This window comes from Syzygium oleosum, unplaced genomic scaffold (genome assembly GCF_021117445.2).
Source record: "Syzygium oleosum isolate NSW1041296 unplaced genomic scaffold, Sole_v2.1 Sole_v2.26, whole genome shotgun sequence".
NCBI classification, from domain to species: Eukaryota; Viridiplantae; Streptophyta; class Magnoliopsida; order Myrtales; family Myrtaceae; genus Syzygium; species Syzygium oleosum.
The window spans coordinates 2,284,581-2,290,580 of NW_026607510.1; positions in this window are offsets into that span (position 1 = coordinate 2,284,581).

Genomic DNA, 6,000 nt, shown 5'->3' on the forward strand with positions numbered 1-6,000 from the left:
CGTACTAGTTCGCGATTGGTGAACAGTACATAAGTGCTTGCCACGTCAGCTTATGACTTGATACTATGCAGCCATTAAGGCTCCGTTCGTTTGGCGGAAAATATTCTCCCGGAAAATATTTTCCGGGTTTTCCGGTGTTCAGGGGGCGAAAAACGTTTTCCGTGGGAAAATATTTTCCTTCCCCTCACAAAATAAGTTTGAGTCTACGGAAAATGACTTCCGCTTCTTCAAAAGCGGAAATCATTTTCCGAGCTTCTTCTTCTTCTTCACTAAGGTCGGGCCGCCGCCGCCGATCGCCGGACGCCGCCGCGCCGCGCCGCCGCCGGACGCCGGACGTTGGCCGTCGGTCGCGGGCCGCCGGACGCCGCCGCCGCCTGCCGCCGGTCTCCGACGAAAAATATTTTCCGAAACTTTTTCATATTGATCGCCGAACACGGAAAATTATGTTCCGGGAAAACATTTTCCAGAAAAATGACTTCCGGAAAAATATTTTCCAAAAGAAGAATATTTTCCGCCAAACGAACGGAGCCTAAATATTTCCTCCTCTTCACTGTTATACACTAAATCAGCCTTTCAGAATCTAAAGCAAGTCCCTTTCAATGAACCACCCAGTTCTGAATTTTGCAGGAGCAAATCAAGAACCCAGACAAATATCGAGATTCAAAAATCACTTAATGCCATTACCAATTCCAACTGCTCTAAAATCTCGAGTGCGTGATTCGACCTCACTATACCTCCGTGCTCTTGCAACACCCGTTTCAACTAAGTCCCAACACTAACATGAGTAAATGCTGCACGATTCAACAAATAAGAAGGCAGACGCACTTGAGTGAAGTAGAAGAGGGCTGTTGAATTATGTCTTGAGTTTGAGCCGTTTACGGAATTCGAATTTATGCACTAAAAGACAAAAGAGATGGGCACACTTAGTTTATTATATTTGTTGCTCACTTATTTTCTTTAGGCAAAGGGGTAGTCTTCTCTGTTTAACGTGAGAAGGCACAACTCTCATCTCACTACAACACATAGAAGGGCCAACTATTCTGTAATATATTTTATGTGTGGGGTTAGTATTCTTGGTTTAGAGAAAAGAAAAACAAAAGGAAAATATAGGTTTGTTTTGTGGGAGCCCTAGGGCCTTCACTCTTGAGGTGCAGCCACACAAATAAAGGAGTAGAGAAGTCTAGGTTATCCTCTCCCTCGAAAATGTAGCCGCACAAGACAGAGAAGGGAAAAGTCATGGGTCTTCTTCCCTCTGCTCATCAAGTCCAGCCGCAAGTGGGGTTAAGGAAATAGTGGCCACACAGTAGCTCTTCCCTTGGAGCAGAATGTGGGTTTCAAAATGAGAGCACGGTAGCTCTCCTTGAGTGGCCGGCGCATGAAGAACGAAGCCACGAGGAGGAGCTCTTGTGGATGTGCTTTCGGACACGTGAATTTATGCCGTGAGTCTTTTATATCTATTCAAGTTGTTTGTTTGTAAACACTAAGGGTTTAAGTTGAATTTAGTTGCAGAAAACACTCGAGCGTGTGAGTGAGTGATTGTAACTTTGATTCTTCGATTATTAGTGAATTATTTGCTGTTGGTTCTCCCCGTGGATGTAGGTGCTGATACGTCGGATCGAACCACGTAAATCTTGGATGTCTTTTATGTTCCTCGTTATTTCTCTGGTAATTTCGCATTAGAATTAATTTGCAAGATCTGAGTTAGCTTCTGCATTAGTTAATATTACAACAATTTGTATCAGAGCTTGAGGGTAGGTTTTCTAGATTGTGATTTGGGGCTTTTTGCTTGTCTAATTATTATTTGGAGATTCTGTTGTTGCAATTATGTTTGGGACGAAAGTTGAAATTGAGAAGTTTAACGGGAAGAACAACTTTGGGTTATGGAGCGTTAAGATGGAGGCGTTATTAGTAACTCAAGGTATGACCGAAGTATTGAAAGGCAATGATAAGTTACCTGAAACGATGAAAGATGCTGAAAAGAACGTGTTAATGAGGAAAGCGAGGAGTATAATCCTGTTGAATTTATCGGATGAGGTGTTAATAGAGGTGATCGAGGAGAAGGATGTCGCGGCGTTGTGGGCAAAACTTCAGATACTCTATATAACGAAGGGTTTGAATAATTGCTTGTACAAATTGAATATGATATTTCATTTTAGATATACTAAAGGTATGTCTATCAGGATCCACTTAGATGAGTTCAGTAAACTCATAATGGATTTAAAGAATGTCGGGAAGATTCTAGATGATGAAGAGCAAGGCATGATGTTATTAGCTTCTTTACAATAGTCATGGGAGCAATTTACTAATTCACTACTATAGGAGCATACCACGATTACCTCATAAGAGGTAATGTCCGCCTTGTTTTCTAAAGAATGGCAGAGAAAGTTGCAAGATGACCGTCTAGCGCAGGATGTAGCGTGAGGACTTGTGATTTGGGGTAGAGAACAACATCGGGGGTCTAGTATTAGCAGAAGTAAAAGCAGGTAGAAGTCACGCCATAAAAAGCCCAAGGGACGCATGAAATGCTTTGAGGGTCACTAGAAGGGCCATATCATGAGAGATTGTCCGAAGTGGAGAAATCAAGGTGACAAGCAAAATGCCACAAGTAGTGTCGCAAACGTTGCCGAGAAGAGCACCAGTGATGCATAGGCTATTTTGTGTGTGACTACTAGTTCGTCAGGAGATGAATGGGTGCTAAATTCGAGGTGTTCTTATCATATGACGCCTTATAGGAACTGGTTTACTACTTACTAGACTACAGATATTGGTAGAGTTATGATGGGGAAAAATGTAGCCTGCAAGATTGTGAGAATAGGGACAGTTCGAATTCGAATGCATGATAGGGTGGTGTGCACATTGACATACGTGAGGCATATACCGGAGCTCAAGAAGAACCTTATTTCTCTGGAGACACTCAATGACATCAGGTGTAAGCATGCCGCTGAAGGTGAAGTACTGAACATCTATCAAGGTGCCATGACAGTAATGAAAGGGAAGAAAGTAAATACTCTCTATCATTTACTGGGAGAGATTGTGACAGGAGTTGCTGCAGTTTCATCAGGTGAGTCAGACTCTGACTTGACTCAGTTATGGCATATGCGGTTAGAGCACATGAGTGAGGCCGGTATGACGATATTAAGTGAGATGGGGTTATTGAAAGGTCAAAAGACAGAGAAGCTAGACTTATGTGAGCACTGCATCTTTGGAAAGCAGTGCCAGACTAAGTTTACTACAGCTATTCATTCAACCAAGCGACCAATTGAATACATTCATTCATACGTCTGAAGCCCGTCTCCAATTCCTTCGAAAGGAGGTGCCCGATATATGCTAATATTTATCGACGACTATTCGTGGAAGGTATGGGTATACTTTCTGAAGCACAAATCTGATGTGTTTGATCTGTTCAAGAAATTTAAGGCATTGATTGAGAAATAATCGGATAAACAAATCAAGTACCTGAGGACCGATAATGGCATGGAGTTATGTGGTAAAGATTTTACCAAGTTCTGTGAGATAGAGGGGAATGTGAGACACCACACAGTACCTAGGACACCACAGCAAAATGGCGTAGCAGAATGGTACTTGAGGGAGCTCGATGCATGCTTTCGCATGCGGGACTAGGTAAGGAATTTTGAGCCGAAGCAGCGAACATAGTATGTTACCCGGTGAATCAATCTCCATCATCTATTATCGAGTGGAAGACTCCTGAGGAAGTATGGTCAGGAAAACCTATTGATTACTCCGGATTACGAGTATATTAGATGTCCTGCGTATGCTCATCCGAGTAATGGTAAGCTTGAGTCGAAGGCGAAGAAGTGTATATTTCTGGGTTTGCACATGCGGTGAAAGGCTACCGGTTATGGTGCACCGATCCCAAATCACCCGAATTTCTAATCAGCAGAGATGTGATCTTCGATGAGACTGCAATACTTTAACAAAGGAGTTCTGAGACACTACCAGCAGAGCAGACAGATCATGATGGCAGTAGTGAGGTGGAGCTTTAGGTGGAGATTTTGGAGATCTCGGAGGTAACACAGGTTAAGACTGTAGATGAGGTCACAGTTCCTGAAGTCGGTGATAGTGAACAATCAGCACAGCCGCAACACACTATACCCGCAGGTAGACAGAGAAGGCAAATTAAACCACCGGTATATTATGATTATACTGATATTGCTTATGTATTGACTGTAGGTGACGAGATGGAGATTGATGAGCCTTCATCATATTATGAGGCGATGGCTAGTAGTGAGTCATCGTAGTGGCTAGAGGGTATGAGCGAAGAGATAGAATCACTTCATCGAAATAAGATATGGGAGTTGGTCAAAGTTCCCAAGAGCCAGAAGATTGTTGGAAGCAAATAAGTTTATAAACAAAAAGAGGGCATTCCTGATGTCGAGGCAGCGAGATATAAGGCGAGACTTGTGGCGAAAAGGTATACACAGCGGAAAGGCATTGACTACAATAAGGTGTTCTCTCTTGTGGTAAAACATGCTTCTATTCGTGGGAAGAAAGACACCAGAAGTGCCAAAAGTTATGTACGGCGTTCACTTTAGTGTCAAAAGTTTCTTTTGGATCACTTAAGTGCCAAATTTTTTGAAAAACGATCTTTTCATTGCCAACTCCTATCTATTTGGCCGGAAATCTAACGTGGCTTTTTTTATTAATTTTTTAAACTGACGTGGCTCGCCGAAGAGTCCAGTCAGCATCTAAAGTCATAAACGACGTCGTATAATAGTTTTCCCTCAAATAAGAACCCTAAATAGCCAAATTGAAAGGGAACCCAATGTGAAACAGTAATTGGCCATTGAACTAAAATCACACCTTATTTTGATTTGCCCCCAAAATTAACAGCTCGATCTTGCAAATGGAGGGCAGGAGTTTCAGCAGCGACTAAAATTCATTTCAACGAAGCAAAGAAGAAGGTGAGTCTTCTTGGACTCGAGGAGAAAAATTTTATGCACAGACTTGATTTAATGATGAAAATAGTGCTTGACAAGCAACAAGAAGTTCGTAATTATGTGAATCCTGCCTAACTGCACTTTAGAACAAATGAAAATCAGCGTCGTATGTACACAAGTTGACTTGGGCATATTATCAAACATGTGGTGAGCGTATGGACCGAGGAGAAGGTATTGGCCATTTTAGAATTTGAACTCAGATCTAGACCCAAACAATCATCAAGAAACATCTGAAATCGACCCCATCAGCTCACTCAAATCCAGCAGGCCTATAGTACCAATAATAGATTTCGGGAGCGATTTCATCACTTCGTAACTCCCGGCCGCAAAGCAGAGTAAAACAGATGGCACTTCGGACTCTTCTGGAATCGATTGTTGGTGGGGGCGAACGAAGGTCAGATCGATAGGGAATTCTCAGTGACAAAGAAGCTGAGAATCAGAGCCAGCAATGGTTTGTCGAGCAGGATCCGAGTTCTTTAAGTACTCGAATTTACTTGGATCGCAGAACAAAGAGTAGAGCAAGACAATTCATAGTAAATCGATAATATTCTCGCGATTACGAGTGGATGACGATCCGAGAATTCGATAAAATCGAGAGCTTTTGCTTCCTTTTTTGCACGAAAAATATGTCTGTGGAGACTCTCGTCCATGGATGAGTGTCGGCATTGCTCGCTTCGCTGGTGGCAATGATGGAGGAGGGATAGAGGCCGAACTCAGAGAGAGGGGATAACTAAATGGGTATTTTGAGCAAGAGATACCGGAGGCATGTAGGTGAGGGAGTGGGGCCAACGCCATTGTTGCAGAGATGAGCTTAGAGAGAGGTAAAGGAGGATAGAGATGAAGAAAAAACAAAGGCCAATATTTTCTCTTCTTCTTCATTGGACAGAAGCCAAGAAAGTCCATGTGGACTGATTTTTTAAAAAACAAATGCCAAGTCATATTAAATTTTTAATTTTAAAAGCCACGTATTTTTTTTGCCGGAATTTCTTGCCGGAGGCACTTAAGTGATTATTTTTTCTCCGATTTAGCACCTAAGTGAGCC